The sequence below is a fragment of the Papilio xuthus genome, unplaced genomic scaffold (genome assembly GCF_000836235.2).
Source record: "Papilio xuthus unplaced genomic scaffold, Pxut_1.1 DF826923.1, whole genome shotgun sequence".
Classification (NCBI taxonomy): domain Eukaryota; kingdom Metazoa; phylum Arthropoda; class Insecta; order Lepidoptera; family Papilionidae; genus Papilio; species Papilio xuthus.
Window position 1 is genome coordinate 2,310,696 of NW_013531726.1, and position 22,520 is coordinate 2,333,215.

Below are 22,520 nucleotides of genomic sequence, written 5' to 3' on the forward strand. Positions count from 1 at the left end.
CAACCTGGAAAATATTTTGTTTAAAATAAGTAGGTAAATAATAAAAAAGTAAGTTGACCCTGAAATATTACAGTAAAATATTTTGCATTATTTTCCATGTTGAATTTTTGTTTTTTTGTTAAAAAAAATCTAATTTTATTGTTTTTCAAATAAAACTTTAATTTAATTATGTATCAATGTTCATTTTTTGCTAGTGATTTGCACTTTAAAGATATTTTAACTTTGAATCATATGGAAGAGTATCTAAAATACATTTCTATGTTTTTAAAGTTGTGTTTTGAGTTCAGTATTTAATCTATTAGTAGATATAAATATAACTTTTTAATTCTGTATATCATAGATCACAATCATGCATTAACATTTTAACAGATTATTTCATAACGTGTGGTATAGAATAAAACATGCCACCAATAAAAAAAACATACCTTAAAAAGGGCTAACAAAAGATCATTGTTTTAAAAGAGAAAGTTAATAAAAATCTTCCGGGTTCGAAATACCCAGGAAGAATTGGAATTGTAACAAAAAAGAGAAAGTTAGGTGAGTTAAAAAGGACAATATTTATGAAATGGACCAATGAGGGAGCTGATAACTGACTTTCTTATTTTATTTTGCAATTGGTGAACTACTTCCTTGTTCATTTGTTCAGTAGCTTTTGGAGGTGACTTGTCTATGAATATAAAAAAATCATAAGTGTAGTACAGTTTTGCTCTGAACATAGTGTTAGTGACCTTGATGTAAGAAGTCTATACATTAGGAAGCAAGAAGTGTCCTAAACCTTTCGTAAGAATATTTCTGAGTGTAAGTCAATGTCGATCTTCTATAAGCTTCTTACGTAACTCTCTTATTCTTCAAAGATTACTTTAGTTATTGTTAAATTGTTATAGTAGGTATAATTGACAAATGTAATGATTATTTTTATTGAAATATGCGTAATGAATATGAATTAAGCAAATTGAAAATGCCAGTCATTAAATTTGAACATACCTTAAAATAATTTATTTTAAACTAAAAGTATGTTTTTTAAATTCTCTTCATTCCCACCTACCTATCTGAAAATTGTTTTTTTTTTGAGATTGTTAAGCCAATGAATTCTTATATGATAAAATATTTCCAACAAGAGTTGTCCAGACTCCGGCTACAGATCGTCCCTGCTGTCCCTACATGCCTGGCAATCAGCCATCGTTGTCCGAAAGATCGTACAAATCCGGATTCAGCATATGTAGGGCTAAAGTGTGAGGGAGATGAATATAACTCTTGCAGCGCGTCTGCGAGGCCTCGGTATCGAGCGGTCGGTTGCCATGGCAACAGACAATGGTTTTTGGGTGCATAATGTTTTAGGCTGCGTCGGGGCTAGCGCCGAGGCGGGGGGAGGACGGAGCTAAAGAACGGCAGCCATCTTTAAATTTATTCCAGTTCTGGCAAAGTCCTTCTATCCCGGACCACGCTTTTCTTGCGCATTTATATTATTGGTTATTTGATTAAGAAAACAATTAATATTTTATATAACTATTATATTTACATATATATATAAAGATTACAATATTTTAATTAATTAATTATCTTCTCCAACATATTATTTTATCGTCCATTTTCGTTTTAAAATAAGAAGATAAATGTAAAAAATATTTAAAATTATCCGTAATGTTACATACTGATAGATAGCATACATTTCAATGTTTATGTAGTACCCACAAGAAATAATCACATTACTCACGCAAAGAACCGAGTAAACAAAGACTCAGGTGATCATAAAACATTAATTTTATTGAGCATATAAGATAGCTTTATCTGCATTTTTACCGCGTGGGTACCGGCGAGTGCCTCGCAGCGGTTGACGTCCAAAGAGGGCTCCCTCATAAAGCCTCCGATTAACGACGTGCCTCCGACCTCTTGGCTCGATTAAGCGATATTCGACAGTCTGCCTGCCCTTCAGATATTTCAGGCGACACTGCGTGCTTTAATAAAGAGCTTTACGTATTTAGCAATTTTAATTTGAAATATAACGCTGTTAACATTCGAAAAGTAGATAAAACATAATTTTAATTGGTACCCAACTTATTTTTAATATTTTTGCATTAATTAATTGATACAATCTAAATTCGCCTTTTATGTATAATACCAATTAACTGAAAGTTAATTTAAAAAAGTATTAAGTTATAATATACTTAGTCAACTTGATTATATCGATATATTTTGTTCACGCGAGCTCCGTACCGAGCTATCTACGTGCCGTGCTTACTTAGATCCTATTATATAAATTATTTAAGCTTTTTTATTCATAACTCTGTTTCATTTTAAAACCGACATACGAATTTTAAGAATACTATACTATAGTAAGTGACTGTCTATTTTCTATGTCCTGGTACAAATAAATCGTAAGGAGAACACGTAGAAAATTAATTAACATTATTTTAATTTGCCCTCCGACCACAGCCTAGATGCATTTCAAAATCGTTGTAATATAGAAATTAAAGGCTTTATAATAATATTTTATGTCCACAATGAATCAAATTTATGTTCTGGAACGACCCTTGGCTTTTATCTTTTAACAGTTGTATGTTAAATAATAAAAACAACGAGTAATAGACAACACGTAAGACGTTCGAAATTTAACACGTCTCTCACCCCTTCCATAGACGCGTCGTAATATTTGTTCGAAGCAATTTAAACATATTACATAACACATTTAGGCGTATCTCGTATAGATAGCGAGTCATAAAATAAGAACTCGAGTGACGGGAAAATGCAGGGCTGCACGGGGCCGCCAACTGCCGTGTCACTACAATATTTATTCAAAAAAATATTTCATGTTTTTAACGTTACCAAAACTATTTTAATAAAATTAAATCTTTGATAATAACAGTAAGTTCTATTGTTATGGTTGATTACGTTCTTGCCATTTTTGTTTTTCATATTTTTTTCGAATCAAAGATACGCTGAAAACTAAATTATAAATAACGCTAACATTAACAATATAAAATAGGTACATACTTTATAGTAGTAGTTTTAAGTCAACCAACCCGCACTTGGCCAACGTGGTTGACTATGGTCTAATCACCCTTAACTTAGGGTAGGCTCCGAGCCTCTCGGTGGGGACGTATAGTGAGCTGATGATGATGATGACATACTTTATGGAAAAATTCTTTTGGTAGAATATTAAGTAACTTGACTATGTAAAAGTAAAAGAGTAACTGTTTCATAACACACTTAATATAAATAAGCACGTCTATAAAATCATAATGTAGTATGCATGTGAATAGAAATGTTTCGTTATTTATCAACAGTCGAGTGTGCGTCAGGACTAAGCTGTCTAGACGGGGTTCTCGGTTCGGTATTCGGTCAAAGGCCCGGACGAAAGGTCGAATAGAAATCGAAAAAAACAAAAAGCTAAGCTTTCATCGTTGCAATAGATTATTTTCACTTCATTTTATAAAAAGATTCCTAAGTAAGTTAGCTCTAAGCTAGTCAGTGTTGAATTATACTTAAAGCATTTTGGTAGAGTTAAAAGATTTTAATAGAAAATCAAAATAAAATACGCTGATGTATTAAAATTAAACTTGTAGAGTAGATTAAATAGAATATAAAAGAAATTTTGATAAGTCTTATTAATTTGTGTTATCTAATTTGTCTTATAAAGTCAAGTGAAACGAAGTAAACTCTACAAAGTATCGCTTTAAAACACGATTTGAATTATGCCCTTAGAAAATGTGAATCACCGTTTTCTTTGTTTTATTCCTTTATCATATAAAATACCTTGACTTTTAAATGTCAATAGCACAGAAACGAGCGCATGCAGTTTACTACACAAACATGCTATGTTATTTATTCTTAGACAACGCTTTCACAATTTGTAAGGTTTGTCTCAGTACACGTGAAAAAAATCTATGTAGGCGTAATTTATTCAGAATGGGGAGTGACAGTTCCTTGTACGACCCCAACTCGGGAAATATGTCGGAGATAATATCATTGTAACGGATCAGTTGAAGACACCTGATGCCCGTTCTTTTCTTACAAAGAGGGTTCGCATTTCTTTTCTATAATTTGAAGGAATTATGTAAACCCAATGTCGAAAAACGTATAAAGAAAATTGTACGTAATATTTTTCTTGTTTCTAATAATACAATGCATTTTACATCAGAGTCAAATAATTAATACAAACACATATCTAGGAAAGAATATGTCTTTTAAAAATGTCTTTACGTTGTAAGATTTACAGACTTTTTTAGACAAATTTGCTTTCATAATATAAAACTCATTTTTTATGTTAAAAGTCATTAATGTTATATTATTAATGTATTTTAACAATATGACACCGATTTACTTAGTCGATTAAATAATTAGATGTAATTTAACTAAGTCACGTAAGATGACCTCAGATAGCAAAGTAATCAACCGACTTAGACTCTAATGGAGAAAGTTTTATCCTTTGTTCTGTGTTCAAGAGAATTGGGTGAAACTAAAAAGTGGGTTGTAAAAGATCCTCCCGACTCATCGCTGCCTAGCTACGTATCCGTTGCTTCGCTCGAATTAAGCGAAAAACTTTACCCATTTTCAAAATGTAGAAAAATCTCTGGTTCTTTTCAATTTTTTTTTAGATAACAATTTTATTTTGACAACGCGGTCAAATATAATATATTTTCAAACGTGATTTTTAGTTTTGTTAGTTAAATAAATTATGTTAATAAATACTAAATCTCTTATCCTTAATTACAATTTAAATTTAACTATAATCAAATTCTTTAATTAAATTATTTATGGTATTGTCAAGAAATTAACATGTTTATATGATTTAGAATAGGATTACGCAGAATTAAGTCAACACCTTCATTAGATATTAAATGATAAGACCAAACCAAATGTCAAAGTTATCACAAGGCAGTTTTAAATATTTCAAGGTTAGTCGTTTGTGGAACGTTCTGATTTATTGAATTTGCGTCCACGTCGTAGGTAAATTTAAAACTATAAACCATTTTTAAATCCCAATTCCAAGTTATTCACTAAATTATTTAATCCATGTTGTCTTGTCTTGTGTCGTTAATGTATTCAACACGTAAGTAAGACTTAACCTTAAAATATTCTTGAGCATTCACGTATAATATCACGCCTTATTTGCTTATTACTCAAATCTTTGAGAGGTTACATCTTAGTGCGAGATCGTGCAATTGTGCTTTATATGTTAACATACATTTTATTTTTGATATTGTTTCGTGTAGAATGTCAGTAGGTGGCTGATAAAAATCGATAAGCAAAAAATATTCTATAAATAATAGTTTATTACGAACCATATTAAAACACATCGATTTTTTTTATTCATGATTCTTTTATTTATGAATATTACTGGTTGCTTTTTAATTTAACTTTACGCGTTTGTGCGCGCATTTAAAAAAAAAAGCAAAATTCATTTATAAAGAAGATTGCTCTATTAAGAATTAGTAGGTAGCTAGCAGGAAAAATTAAAGTAATTAGTAATTTAAGTTTTCGCCAGCACACAACAAAAGGAATAACAAGTGTACTCAACCCTAAATCCACAGAGAAATGGGCCGTAATTATGTTAATCTCAAAATAAAGTTATGCCTCCGCACTTGTAAGGGACCAGACCCAACCCTCGCCTTATGAAACGTCCCGAACATTTCCTTCCATAAAATAATACGTTCGTACACCGACTCGTGTTTGTAAGTGACGGCTATCTTGCTGTATTTACGTAATATTTCATCAATTATCACCCAACAACAAGCTGACAGTATAATAAATAGTTCATTTATTTTAATATTTTACGACTGCTGTCGTGTCAGTTAGTTGTAAATTTACGCCAATGTTATTTAATTAGATACAGCTCGTTAGACTGGGAAATGACAAGAATTAATTTAATGTAATAAGTTAGTTAAGTTTTAATCAGAAACTACTCAAAGTATATAAATAAAAGGTAAACTTAACTTATATGATCTATGTATATAATAAGCATTTATAAAGGATTTAGGTTAATATCAGGATCAATGAATATATGAAAATTAACGTTAGGACCACCCGCTAAATCCGGCAACAAGGAATATGTATTGCAATAGAATAGTTTTAATAGTTTTGATACAATAATTTATAATCTAAGAAAAACATCCGTAAAGATACCATTTTAATTACATGTTTAAATGTATTGACTAAAATTACATTTAAAAATTAATATAAATAATACAAGAATTTTTCAACTAAAATATTTGATTCTTCTCCGATGAAATTTTTTATGATGGGAGAAACGATACTTTTGTAAAACGAAAATGATACGATTGTCTGTCGAAGTTGCGTGTAAATGTTCATAACCGTATAATCCAATACCCGATGATGCCTTTTATATGCTCGATAATATTTAAACAGACGGAGCCCAACGCATCATTACCGATATGATAAGCGAACTACTAAAATTATTCTATATTGCACAACATATCATAAATAATTTTTAATTTAATAAGCTATAAGTAGCGTGCCTCGCTTCGTGACAAAGTAGTTTTAATTTCCCTGAGAACGAATACGAACTGTTTTTAATTCCGATTCATTTCGACGTGAACAGAATTCGATAAAAAGTAAGTCGGTTTAAAATGAAGATCAAAGAAAGGTCGGTCTATTGTCCGACGAGGACGCTATATCATCTGTTTATATTGCCTTATTCATAAGTTATGAACATTATGCGTCTAATATGGAGATGGTACGCTCCCAAATTTTGCTTTATACGGAATAAAATAGTAAAGAGGCGTTTGTACCGAATTTATCTATGCATGTAAACGAAACGTTGTAAAATTAGACGTGGCTGGAAATACATTTTTTCGAGTACATCAGCGCACTTTAGAGAATTTTCGAATTTTATTTCATTACGATAAGATTATAAAGGCTTATAAGTGTTGTCGTGACTGTACATGTCAAGTCTTCATCGAACTCGAGCGCCGCAAATTAAATTTCAGTTAATTGCCTCTGCTATCTCCAAGTTGAATGTATAAAAAGCGAGCTTCGCCTTAATTGACGTTCGTGCGGCGTTATGAGATAATTTCGTAATGTCTGTATCGAAGGAATTAATTTCAGATATATCGTACAATTTACTTTATTTATCTCTTGACTTTCAGGAAAGTCAATTTGAAAATGTTTCCTTTGTGTCTATACCTTTATATTCAATTTGAGGATAACGTGGTAATTACTAAATTTAATTCCTGTATGACTGTAACAAAAAGTACAAAATAATGTCTTATCCTGCGTTTAATTACTTGATTACATATCAATATCGACAATTACATATAAAGTGCTACGTAAGTAAGTCGCCAATATTTGAAGACAATCATGTTTATCTCTTTTATTTAAGCAATCTCAAAACATGTTATAAATACTAAGTTTTAAGCAATTTAAAGTGTCCATTGTAAACAATAGAATCGTGTATTATACACAAACCTGTGTCATATAATACATTATTGTTATTATTCATTGCAATATTCTAAATAAAAACGTGTGCTCGAATAGATGGTTATGCAGTGATATCGTCATGTATTTCCCATTCTGAGTACAAATCGCTAGCACCGGACCCGCGTGAGTTGCATGCTGAGTGAGGCATCACAGACCGCAGAGGTCGCAGACGCATCCGCTGCATGGTCACGGCGCAGACGTTCTCCATTTACTAAAAGTAGCTCTTTTATAAAGCATATCTTATACATGATTTTCATAAATAAACTCCACAAGAAAAAAATAAAAGTGCACATTAAGTATTTCTGTATATTCCATTTATTGACAATTAATTAAATTAAATTGATAATTAAAGTAACAAAAGTAATTGTCGAAAGAGGAACGGTTTGACAAAAAAATAAATGCCACTGCGGTGAAAATATTTTTTATGAGATCCTTCATTTAATTAAGTCTCATATTTATTGACTGAACTAATGCATAAATATATATCATAAATAGTTTCTACAAGCACAAAGATTAAAATTATAAACTGCCTACAACACGTATACATCTGGCTGTTGTAACAAAAGGCAGAGATGGGCAACACGGATAAGAGCTATCGTCGCAAACGTCGCGGCTTCCTACACGAACGAATTAGTTGCGTTTTCACGTGAGACCCCAAAGTACGCCGAGCATCGTGTGGGGGCTGGAGTAAGATTAAATCACTCATACAAGCAATATTAAAGAATTTCGTGTTAAATTATTATAATAAGATAGCTCAATTAAATAAAATATACTGGGAATTAAAATCCCAATATAAACGACAAGAAACTTCATATTATAAAATAAAATATTTATGCAAATTTTGTCCATACCATCAAACAAACTCATTATTTCCTCATCCAACCTTTAAAAGTAGTTGACATAATCAAAATAATCTGTTTTTTCTTTTAGAATTAATTTGGTACTTTTAATAATTACATTTCATGAACTGTTCATTCATGGTTTAATTTGTGCTTCCAGAGTACACTTCTATGGGTGTGTGAAATTAATTTCGAGGACTATTTAACACAATTAAGGCTTAATCAACGATGTACAAAATTAACGTATAAATATCTAAATTATGTTCACTTTTTATCGTCCAAATCTATACTGGTGTCGTTACGAAGTAATAATTTACTTGATCAACAAGAGTTTCTAAGTAGAGAAACGAAAAACAGGGTTGTAAATAAGTGAAAATATCTTACTAAAGGGCTTCTAAGAAACGGTGGGCGTATTCGTAGCCTACAGTTACCCAATTACTGTAATTAAGCGAGGCGGTTTTGATGTCCCACTTCTGATATGTTTGGTGATGGAGAGATAAGTAAAGGTAGAGCATATTACATAATTTCACATTTAAATTCTTAAATATTAAATTAATAATACATTACGATGTAGTAAAATTCACACTACCAATGTTTCAGTTTATCTCGCCTGAAGTTATTTCCCTATCTCAACCTCAAAATATTTGTGGAAAAACGGTGTTTTAGACTTATAACGAGAACAGTTAACTCTTTAAATAGTAACGTGTTAAATATTAAAGTTTATTGCCTATAATTCTAGTGTCGGCATTTAAGAACTAACACATTTATTAACTATAAAATTTTAACGTGTGTAATGTTAACTAGACTTTACCGTGAAAATACCACAAAAGAAAACTGCGACTTTAATATAAAAAGTGACTTTAAAGATCCCGACAAAGTTAGTGGAGTAACACTTTAAATTCTAGTAAAACCTATAAACTATTTTCTACTTATTTAAACTGTAGTGAATACATATATAGACTTACCGTAGCCGTAGTCATGGTTGTAAGTAAAATCTGTCTAATATTTTCTCTTAATCTTTGAACCAGAATAATATTTACTTAAACACAGATGGACTTTTTCGGATAGAAGGTTTTATTAAATATTTTTGAATCTTTTGTTATATCCTTATATGTAGACCAAACTTAAAATTAAAATACAAATTAATTTAATATAGAAACTTCATAATAGGACTTTTGTTTCAAATAAAAATTCAATGAAATATTAATTTCAACTTTATATGTTTCCTTGAATCGCTACGAAACTCGTGCGTAGGCCGAAAATAAATCGTCGGCGAATTAAAAAAACGCTCCCAGACAAAGTCAAGGCCCGTTGATCTCGCTCAATATTCGTCCTTCAAGTCCGTAAATATTTCGTAAATGATGCTAACGACGTTCAAAATTGTACGTTTACACTTTGAAATAAATTTCATTTTACAAGTTTACAAATGGTTTTCTTAGATTTCTTTTGAATCGGAACGTAACTAAGAAGTCCCGCAGCACGGCCTGATGACAGCGCGACCGCAAGAATCTCGACGTGGAATAATCGCTACACGTTTTATTGGTCGTAATTGTTGTCATAAAATGGTAACAAAGGTTTATTTTTACGTTCGACACAAGAGGCGTGTTTATCATCCTATAGTAGATGCCCATAAGAAGTTAATTATACACGACAATTACTGTGGGAGTTTGGTTTTATTACTTTTTAATTGTTTCGAAGGTAGTTCATATGTGCCTTGGTTTTATTATCACTTTTAAAAATGACTTGACTAACTTGTCAATCGTAAAACAAACACCTTTTTCATTTTATTACACGATCAAAATTTTTTTAAGCAATTGTTTTAACTGCTGAGCTTTTGAGATGGCCTGTATAAAATTAGAACTACATACCATATTAAACACCTTTATTTTTCTTTGTAGATTATATTTATTTCAGAATATCTTTGTAGTTCCTTTTGCCTAATCTACTACATACAACAACTTAAAAGATTTGAACAACTTACAAGTACATATTTTCTATACTTCGGAAGGTCTTCTTAATTTTACAAGCTATATTACAGCTTTCTTCTACTATATTTTTACTTATAACAAGTGTTCAGTGATGGTCAAAGCGTAGTTCCATTGTCTATAAATTTCATTGTGTTGGTAACGTGCATTTAAATCATCATCATTCAAGGAATGGATAAATTGAATAATACAACATGCATAATTACAAGCAAAGGGAGCTGTTTTCGCTAGTTCCCATCTCCCAAGGGTCATACAATGTTGCGCTTAGTTATAACGCACCGAGGACGGAATTAAACAGTTCTAATCAAAATTCTATTATGAACCTTCCGTGAGCTTCTGGGAACGTTCGCCTGAGTCCACTACTAATGTTATTCAATAGGTTCCCACTAGGTGTATGCGTGGGCATTCGGTATTTATGAGTACACATGGTAGGGGTACGATCGTAGTAGGCGTAGTCCCGGCCCCGGGCGCCGACTGACTCACACGCCGCGATTGTTCAGCACTAAATGTCGATGGAATCGGTAACTCAAGTATTTTATGGCCGACTTCGATAATATACGGGGCGTTGCGTAATTCTACTTTAGCTTCGCCCTAAGCGTACGTAAACGCAAATAATGAACGTTGATGTTTTTAAATTTAATATAACTATGTAGATACCAAACACAATTAACGATCGTGTTTTTATTTTTAAGGAATATGTATTTTGAACTTGGTTTATTAATAAGCGCAAACTTTCTAAAACATAATAATAGTAACATACATGTTCTCATATACCATTTTCACCTATATTCCTGCATTGTGTTTTCAAAAACACGAAGTAAAATACACTCAGAATACAAAGATTGTAGGAGTTTATATAGAGTAATATAGATTGAGAGACGGCAGACGTCCTACAGTCAAAGTCACCTTACATCTCTCGATTCAGGATGCGTTGACCTGTCTGCGAATTACGTCTTATTAGATCAATCTGCTTAATTTAGAACAGTTATTTAAAATACTTTCGTCCCATACGACCTCTAGGCCAATAAAGATATAACGAAGCATTAAAAAAATTAAAATTGCTTCTTGTTTGCTTTTTATCTACTAGGTTAAATACCGTACCTACTGTAAGTTAAACAAACCTTTTTCTTTTACTATTGTTTTGTTGTCGGTGTCTAAAGGATAAAGCTTGAAAAGAATTTGCTTGTTGTTTATTTTAAATAATACGCGGTAGAGATATCGGGATATTTGAATTCGATCAAAATGGACTTATCCATTTAAAAGCCAATTATAACATAAACAAAAACGAAACACCGAGATTTAAAACGTGAAGACGATTCATTGATTTGTTAGTGCCATTAAGAGATTTCGCCATTACCGTAAATATTTCTAGCAGTTAAATCCAGCCCTGCGGACAACTTGACACTTTTTTTACACTATAAACAATTCCGAGCGCTCGTTAAAAAGAAAGATGAGCTCTAAATGCTTCTGTTTATGGTCAGTAAAATCGTTGGCGTGGCGAGCGGCAGCCGACACCTGGTAAACACGCAATTACAATAGTTAAAATGTCGCCGAAATCGTACACAAAGACGATAGACGATTACTTTTTATGACCTACAATCATGATAGAGATAACAACAATTAGTTAATTAAAAGAGTTAAAGTTTAAGTAAATGAGTAGTAACAATTGTTACTTAAAAGTTAATCTTAAATTAAATTTAGTTTTAATATACATTCCATTACTTTATTATTGTGATTAACACACACGTATATTCATTGAGATATGTTCGTTATTTGATATTTATCTTCCTTATGTAAATATTTTGGTTAAGAATGTGACCATAACTTAGTATAAATTATTATCTCTTTCAAGTTTCTTAATTAATATGTTACAAAGGTAACATAAACGTTGAATAGCTTCCTAATCTAATAACATAATAGGTTGCCCCGACATATATTATATAATGAATATTAATTAATAGTTATCCCCGAGAATAATTAATAAAATATGTATAGATTAAAAGTGTAATTTTCTGTTTACTGTGTACTGGTCATTATTACACTTTTCATACATTGCAAAGTCACCATTACATAAATTATACATTTGAATATAAGTTTAACTACCAATATGTTCCCTTACAAGATTGATTATCTACTTCACTTGGCCGCAGTTTATTTAAAAGTGCGTTTTATTTATAAAAGTAAAACTACATTTTATTGATACGTGAATGAAACGTGACTGAAGCAAGCAGCGCAGGTAGAGAGTTAGGTCCTATAAATAGGTAAACAGCGTAAATAGAAACGGTTGTATCGGCTCCTACCTCGCTGCTAATCGATAATCCATTCCTACGTAACATCCGACGCAAATCCGTGACCTATCAATGTAAATACGACTCTATTGCTTTTGACTAAAGTTCAAATTGTAATAAAATATACACCGGGACTGTTTGTTCAAGATCCGACACAGCAGCATACATAGTGAAGGAATTGCGTGTACGTGTGCCCAGCTAGTTAAAAGTTAAATACCAACATGTCGGACGTTCTTTAATCAATGTAATGGAAATGGAAAACTAGTAGGGTCCCTTGTAATTTCTTACGTACCGATACTACCATCTTTTTTGGTGAATGACTGCATCTAATGAATTGGGTATTACGTTAGATTGATTTAATAGTGAAGATTAATCACTAATATGGTACGAAAGAATCGCATTGAAAATAAATTGCTAAAATAAAAATAATTTTTCACATTTTTTTTTAAATTAAGTCTAGAGTATAAAGAACACTTATAAGACTAAATAATAATAACCATTCTAATAGTTTTTTTATATTTATGAAAACAATGCTCAAAACAGTTCGAGAAAATTCGTTGTTTTCCGCATTTCAACTGGAGTATTTATTTAGACATTGTGTTAGGTAAATTTTGTGTTTTCCTTCGCAATACCAACTCGACGGGGAAGGGGAAATTTTATGAAGAAAGTTTTGCCCCAGCCGAGCGGCAGCATGATATAAAATCTAAAAACTTTTATCTTTTATTTTCCACTCTTAACTTTCAGTATGATATGAGCTTCTTAGAAATACCATTAATATCTAGATTTTTGTTTCTCTAAAGTTTTTAACACATTTAAGTGTACCAACAACTAAGTGGAAATATATGCTCCTAAGTAGTGTAATAGTTCGTAAGCTACTCTTCATACGTTTTTAAATAGCTTTGGCACATTTCGTAACTTCAACTCTCATTATAATAATGACCAAACTTATTTATTTTATGTAAAAATCATTTATTTTTTGTTATTTAGCAGAGTTAAAGATGCATAAAAGGGAATTACAATACTTTTACGATTAAATTTTATAGCATTTTTATGTCTTTCCAATTGCCATCGGTTGACAATTCGAATCGTGTAAATTCTAGCGAAATATGTGTGTTAAGACACCGAAGCTATTAATATGCAAATTGAAAGTTAATTTACTATATAATATCATGCCTATAGGAGGTCCAAGCGAGCGCGGCTCCTACCACGGCCAGCCTTGAGTACACTCCAACCAAACCGGATTTTTATCGTAAATCATTCTGTACATTTATAATACCTACACTTATTTAATGCGTGTTATAAAATTAATATACAATTATAAACCTACTATTTATTATATTTCATAGCCAAGAACATCATATTTTGTAATTAATAGTTTTTTTTTTATTATTAATATGGTAAAATATACAGCAATCGAGAGCGCAAATCACATTTTAAACGGCTAACAAATGCCTTGTTATATTTAAGAGAGTAAATGAACTCTAATTTTGTATGAGACGTACTAGTAAGGATTTGATACTGAATTCTGCAATCGTGCCATAAATGTTCATCAATCAGGACACGGTAACCTAAGTTAATTTATAACGAAAAGGTGTTCTTAAAAATATATTTTCCTTTGATCTGATAAATATTTAATCCGCAATATAACGAGACAGGGTATCAGTATGCAGATTAGGCAATCGCCAGATTTATTCAAGCGATCAAAGTCCAATATCGAGCTGAAAGTGTACGATTCTGGCGAAATTAAATCATTAGTAGCACCTGCGCTCCACGCTGGAGCTTCCTAACTTAATTAGTTGGCACAGACCCGAAATAAGCTCGCGTATGTACTCGTATTATAATCTTTGGCACTGGCAAGTGTTTTGAATTTTCGTAAAAAAATAATTTCATGGCCGTGCGGAGCTCGAGCGGCAATATCTCACACGAAACCTGGTTAATTCGTACGGGGGTGTAATTCATTACGGACTCGTATAATCGAGCGATTGGTTACACGTGTCGACGTGGCTTTGCCTTTTTATTTATTACACCCCACATTTTTCCGACCCCGGCTTTTCTTAAAAATATTTATCCAATATACACAATCGGTGCCGCCTCATCATTTATGAAAAATTGTTTCTCTTTACAGAGTCCTCTATAAAAAGCTCATTCCAAATTAAAATTAAGGTCTAGCGTAACAAAAGAAAAGAAACTTGTAATTTCATCAAGATTTTTGCGGGAAAACAGGCTCTGTTGCCCTAACAAATGGTACAATTTTGTTTGGAGGTGGGCGGAGTTACGTCCAACCTTGTTAGTGCGCTTGTCAAAATAACTGGTTGCTTTTCAAGATCCATTTGTGCGGCGCGCTACACTAGCATTGAATTATAGGATGTTAAAAGAACAACAAAACACGTGGATATTTCAGCGCGTTAGATGGAGCGTTAATAGAAGCATTAGAAGCGTAGGCCGGATTTGCGTAATGGATTGATAATAATTCCTCAACGGTAAATTATTGGAAACTATTGGAAACCATTTCCAGAATAACAATTTTTATTTTAATACATTTTTCTGTCGCAGTTGTGAATTGAATTTAAGCTATGTTTAATTTTTTCATGTTGATTGTTGACCAATAAATATGTTTTTTATATTATGCCGCCCATGTTCATTATTTTTTCGTCATATCGAATAAAATTAACTGTAATATGTTATTTAAACGATTTGGCGATAGACAAAGTTTTACAAATGTTTTATAGATTAGATTTATCACTAAAAACACAGGAAATAAATATGTAAAATTGATGGCGACAACCTTAATCTTACTTAACGAAGAATAATGACGTGTCTTGCCGTTGACAGTAACAGCTATAAGATTTGCATTTAATTTCTTCTTCGTGTCGCATAAGGGAAATCTTTAAATTTATTTTTTATGAACTAGGTATGTAACAGGTGACGTCCATGTTGAAATACAGCCTATCGGTTACATCGATGCAGAAAAATAAATAAAACGAATCGTGTAAGCGGTGAATGCGTTATCTCTTGTTAATATCATACGTATTTTATTTCATTCATGACGTGGTAGGCGTAAGTAAACGCAAAAGGATTTATAGTAAAGGTATATATACATCTAATACTTATATAAAAACGACTCCATCGGGCGAGTCCATTAACATGGAGCGTTATTAGGCCCGTATCTCAGCCTCGGACCACTCCGATAACCCCAACCTTCCATTAAAAGAAACCATAAAATCGCATTATTATGTGTTAATAATTTCAAGAGAAAGAACGACTTCTCAGCTTATGCCCATGACTAATTAAAAACTCGTCATCTTTTTTGTTTACGTCTACTAATCGATTTTATTAGATTCTACTAACAACAGTCATAGAAATCCGAAATAAACCGAAATGTCAGTTCTAAGTACTCTGTTTTAAGTTTGTGTTACACACGACGTTTTCTCTCCAAAACAATAACGACCGTTTTGTCATACATCGCTTGCATTATTAAAGTTCAATTCGCGCGTTATTTCGAAATTTTGCGATGTAATTTCAGCTTAATAACTTTTTTAATATTTCGATGTCTTGACCTGTTTTTAACTTCTTTAATTGCCTGCAAAAGCACTCGGTTATTTTGCAAAATTAAAAAATACTTTTTTGAATTCGAAATAATGTACACATAAGGGCAATTCAATTATAATCAAGTAATATGTAATGTTTATTTAAGATCCTGATGCACTAATTAAAATAAAATGTACAATCCTTATGATTATTGCTTAATAAAAAAACGAAGAATTAGAATTAATTACTTAAAAGGCGCATAATTTTAAAAGTGATTGCAGTTTATCTTCCATAACGTACATTTGAACGTTTTATTAAATGAAAAATATTTCTCTCGTCTCTTAAACAGCCAGCTGACCCCATATGTAGAATATTGATGTGTCTCCGCCCTAGAGCATTTTCATCTAGACACGAGCACATTTATTAAGTTTGTAGATAAAACTGAAATATTAACACGATTCCTTTTAGAAGGTTCAAAAGGAATGGTCATATTTTATTTAAATGCAAGTTTACGTACTTAATAAAAGGTCGATAATCGTTCCTATATATAACTAGTTTTCCTGATAGTTAATTTGAATAAGCGCACGGTAGGCGCGTCTACTTATCGTTGTTTATCAATGAACAATGCTTTTGAGCACCGGCGAACTAAACCGGCGTATGTAGATGAGACGTCACTAGTTATCTGGATTGTATTAGACGGCAAAAGGCGGCATAACCCGCGCCCGCTCTCCCGTGTCTCGTAAAATTAGTTTCTAACTACACTCGTATACTATCAGATCGGTTCCAAGTGAACCTATCCCGACATGAAGGTTGTATAATTGGATTAAAACAACATGAGATTACATATCGGCACCACATTAACGTAGGAAGAGAAACAGGAATGTAAACACCCAGATCGGCTTTCGGCAACGTGCTTCGTTATGAACATATTTTGAGGACGCACAATTACTGCCATTTGTGTTATCGGATCGATTAAAAATAAGCTTTATATGCTATTAATAAATTTAAATAAGTTGTTCGAAACATGCTACGTTGCCTTAAATATGTTTAAAATTCTGATTTTAACGAGATATTTGCATTTTAAAATGTTATTCGACTAACGTTATGCGGATATTTGTATTAATGCAATGGCCATTGATTTATTTAAGTTCGGTATCTAAATGAGGCTCTTTCATCCAATTTGCTTTAATAAATGGGCGATTTCTTTATAATTTTAAGGTAATGTGAACGCAGTAGTGAACCTGGGGACAGATTGGGCACGCAGCGAGGCGACATTCGTTGGCGGGCGTCTGCTGTGCTCACGGCAGATTAAGCAATCGGAATCCGCCTCCCATAACAGTCAGAATTCTTATAAAGATTGCTCATTAGCGCTGTGCGTGTATTTCGGCTGATAAACATCGTTTTTAGCGAAAGCGACACTTGGTTTCTTAAGCTAATGCCTGGTAAGTTATGAAAGCCACAGTCCGCGTTTACCCACCAATCAAATGCTATATTTTATGAGCGCGCCCCGACGGTAACTTACAACAACGAGCCTCGGCTCTCTTTTAATGAGACAGCATCGTTTTTGTGACAAATGCTACAAGCTTCAATATCAGAAGAACGCTTTTGATTACAGTATCAGTTACAATGTCAAGTCTATTTATATAAGTATAATTTTAATAATCACAACTACAATTTTAAACTTTACTTACGTCTATGTTACATAACCTATCTTGTTGCAACTCAAAACATTTTTTTCCTTTTAGGTATTGATTGTGATTCTGACCCTTCTACAAGAATTGAGTCGATAGTAACAAAATTATATTAATAATAAGGGAAAATTATCTTGAAAGCAACAAATTACTGGTCTAAATATAAACAAGATAAATAAAACTTTTATTAAATAATTTAATTATTGCTGTAGACGCCGAAATGAATGGCGTGTGCTGGTTTGTAGCAAAATTGAGAGTTATTGTTGAATTAGCATGAAGCAGGCAGGCACTGTCTCTGTTTAATCGCATTAGCGGAATAGCTCAGTGTTGTTGCGTTCACTGGACCAGAAAACATGTCGATATAAATTTAATATTTTGCTCTACGAACACATCTATTGTTTAACATGAATTACCTTAGGTACATTCAACAATAGAGGGCAATTTGTTAATAAATTATTTCATTGAATTATGCCAATTTTGTGTTTACAAATTATTGGTTTTTGGTTTAGTTTTTTTTATTAATTACTATGATTAGGAACACAAACACAAATACGGCATTAACAATTTGAATATAGCATATAACACTATGTTAGTTTGGGCTCGACACAATGTCAAAACGTTTTTTGTTTATCAAACTAAACTATGAAATTCCACAATTCGTGTACCGTGTATCATGAACCATTGCTCATCACATAAGCTCTATGCGCCGCTGAGTACATAGTCCTAAATCAATTGAAACCTGTTGGGTTATTACAGTGTAATCGAAAGCGATGGCCGCGGTCATTTGAGATGCGTTCCAGCACATTCAGAATTACTTATTTGATGTAGCAACCATTTTGTTGAAGCTTAGCAATTGCTTCAATAACTTGATATCGTCTGTCTATAAAATATATGTTTGTATAATATACTGTTGATCGGATAACTTAATACGTGTACCGGTATACCGTTCTAAACTTAATTGCATTATTTGTTTATGTCATTTGATCACCATTTTTAATTCTATAGATATGGAATTTTACCGACGTATTGATAATACCAACATTATAAATATTTATGTCATTTTATCTATTCCGTTTTCAAATATTAAGACAACAATTAACGGTTTATGTGTTGTTTTTGTCATTGTAACGTTAAGATATGTCTAGCTTTAATTAATGACAACCTTTTATAATTAACGAATATACATGTTGGAATTCTAAAATTTTATCTAACTCACATAAAGTTTTTCGATTTCGTAAAAAAAATTAAAATTCCATTATAAAAGGGAATAGGTAATTTATATAATTCATGCGACGTAATAAAAAGCTGGAGGAGCGTGTCTAACGTATTCCGTTGAAGAAAATAAATGCATAGAAAAATTCTTTCTTGTTATAGGAAAGGCGGGAGAGGGCCGCAGCCCACGTCGCCTGCCTACATATTTTATTGACCCTGCGCGACACAAGCGAGATCCCGACACCGAGACAGATCCGCGGATATGAGAATGATTTTGCATAATGAAACTCGTCCAGAATTAATATCATCCGTATGTATCAAAATTACATTAAATTCTACACTACTTCAAATACTGTTTACTTTTTTTTGAATTCCTAGAAAAATACCAAGCAAGATGATATGGTAAATTGAACAACGTAATAGCTGTTTGTACAATATTGAGCAACAGATAGTTTTTGTCCATAGTTTTATTTCCATGTTCATGAGTAAAAATGACGATTTAATTAATTTTAATCGATAGAATTTGTATTATTTTTATTATTGCTGTAATTTTAATTGACATAAGATTCCGATTGTATTTTAATTTTGTTTTCTTTTTGCACACTGAAGCACTTAAGTTAAATAATTTAAATATCCAATAAATCACGCTTGACATTATATCTAATCGATTATTTATTTTGTATTTTACGTCATTATATATTATATATAAGATAGGTATTTTATTATATGAACTAAGTATTGTTAATATAATAAAATACCTATCTTATCTCACTAATGAAATATGTTTAATACTTAAAAATTTTGGCATTTTGTAAAACAAGAAAACATCTAGATTACATTTGAATTAATGAAAAATTAGTTCGTTTCTCGTTTCACTACTATTAAAAATAATATCGATGAATTTAAAATTTCAATTAGGTATCAAATAATGCGCCAATTATTTTTATGTATTAGAATACGAGTATAGACTGTTATAAAATTAAATAAAATTAAAGGTACACACATGAAAAAGATCGCAAAGATTACCAAAGTAGGTAGTTTCGGTAATCTTATTAGGGAAATAAATATTACATATATTGCGAAATTGAAAAATTAAACCAAATATTCCTTATGTCCTCAGATATATCTGGAAGTAACAACCCCGTGTGAGTCCGCATATCCCTGTACTTTACGGCGTATCAGTCGGTGCGGTATTCCCAAACTGCACTTCAGAGCTCCCGACCGCTACCTACCATGTACAAAGATGTATATACTATAGATATATACAGTTTGGAAGCCTTCTCATTTCCATTGTATCTAAGTCTGCCTCAAATTTAAGGCTATACTATGTAAATGTTGCTTATCAAATTTTGAACTTTAGTGAATGATAGAAGTATGGAATTTGATTGTGAAAATACGGGTGTGTTTTACAATCAATGTATTAAAACCAGTAGATCATTTTAAATATAAAACTTTTTCTTCTCAAGATTAGGTTGGCCTTAATAAATGATAAGACAAGACAAAATGTCGATGATAAGAGAACAGCTCATGCATTTAAATTAAGCTTTGAACTAAAATTTAAAAAACAACAAAAGATAAAGTTAGATATACCTAACATATATCAATAAGATGTCTGAAACAAAGACAATCGTAGAAAGTGGGTTATTGCAATGGATCCATTCACGTCTACGCGTGTACGTGATTGCGCCCCTTGCGTTCCCTTACACATTTGTAAAACAAGACTGGCAATTTCCTTCAGGTAAAGACATATGTCGGTAACAAAGGAAATTGGTACCACTCAAAGACTTAAAATGAATATTATTACGTCTCTTATGAAAAATAGGCATTGAATTTTTAATAGGGTTTTACTGTATTTTTGGAATATATAATGTTTGATCTTGCCCTAATATTAATAAAATTTAAAGTCAGAATTTTTATGTCCGCATCAATATACCTAAGTAATATAATTTTCATAACAATATCTTACAATTCTTTCTACTTTGAGTAAAAGATATAATTATAATTACTACAAAATAAATAGGTACTTAATTTTTTTTACAACAGTCTTATTACATTGTGAATAAATTGTGAGGTTATAATAATGTTTTCTTTTTTAATTTCAATCGTACACGATAGCCGTGAGAAAAATACACGTCGGATATCTTTGCATAAAGAAATGTTGAAAGATATTTTTGAAAAATAAACATAATTCAATCGTTGTCGCTGACTCGAATACGCTACAGTTCACTTGACAAATGGGGAAATTTTGGCGACTGCGCCAAATGTGCCCTTCAATTACCCTTATGTCCTCACTTTGTCATATTTTCTCTTTATATTTCAGAAGTTTTGAAACGAGAACGAAGATTATGGAAGACATTTTTTAATCGAGAAGATTAACGAGGATTTCCAATGAGAAAAAAAGAAAATTTTGTACAGAACATGCAATATTTTGTAAATAAAAGTTTGTCAAAATATATTTTTAAATACATTAAAAAATAATACGAATATTTTGAATTTACCGGTGTTTGTTTTATTTTAACTTTAAATATATTCATAATAATGTGTCCAGAGTTTTTAAGTACCATGTTTACCCGTATAAGATGTTAGCGGTAACGAAAGGTCTACTAAGAAACTGATAACGGATTCACTGAATAAAGTGGCATTGCTTTAAAAATACCGAATGTCTTCTACTTTATCCTGGCGTTGATAGGCTTATCGCATGTTATACTCATATCTACTGCACTCAGAAATTATCAGACGCAACTTGCCTAATGAAGCAAAAGAAATAATATTTCTGTCTAAAGAAGTTTTAATGGAGTTAGTTTTACATTAAATATAATTTTATTTATTAATTTCGACTTTAAAAACATCTACTATATACATATAAGTAGGTAGATAATATTGATCCTATACATGTAAAGTTTCTACAAATCAATATTGAATAAAGTAATAACAATGCATTAATTGTTTTATTGCCACCAATTTCCGCTTAGTTACAACTAGAAAAAACTGAAACCTTTTAATATGCTGCAATCTGACATAAAAATAACACAGTACATAACTCTTGAGGTATAAAAAATAAAAAAAAATTGTGAGATCGTGTTACAGTGTATAAAAAAATTACACTACATGCAAGTTCACTGGTATTATTTCCACGATTATTATATCACGTGATTGTACTTACTTTTTCAATGGTGCCCCGAGTTCGAAAATCACCAAAATTCGAGTTCCAATCGCTCTGTTTACGATTATTACGTACTGTTGTTAGGTATCTCTTGAATACGAAATTGAGGCCGCGAAACGTTCGCGCAGATCACGGAAGAAATAATAAGCTACTGAAAACTCCTTCCTATTTCGAATGCAATAAGAAATAATTTCCACGTGCACAACGTCGAGTCTAATTTAACAAAGATGCTAAGAATAACTTCTGAGCTTAGAGCAGGTAAGCGCATAGAGTATTGGGTAACTCGTATTGGAAGTGTTATTATATTAAAATATTATTGACTATTTAATATACAAAAAAGATTTAATCACGATAGGAACAGCTACGTGTGACTGGTA

The 22,520-nt window shown here is 31.7% G+C and overlaps 1 long non-coding RNA gene across 2 annotated transcripts; it reads left to right on the forward strand.

Moving 5' to 3' along the window:
- Nucleotides 1-653: 653 nt before the first annotated feature.
- Nucleotides 654-21,363, forward strand: LOC106122460 (uncharacterized). 2 transcript variants are annotated; one of them, XR_001228106.1, is made up of 4 exons: nt 654-798; nt 19,143-19,290; nt 20,101-20,308; nt 21,301-21,363. It is a non-coding gene; the product is annotated as an uncharacterized LOC106122460 (long non-coding RNA). The 2 variants fall into 2 exon arrangements; XR_001228107.1 differs by having other exon boundaries at nt 20,101-20,215; nt 21,301-21,362.
- The last annotated feature ends 1,157 nt before the right edge of the window (nt 21,364-22,520 follow it).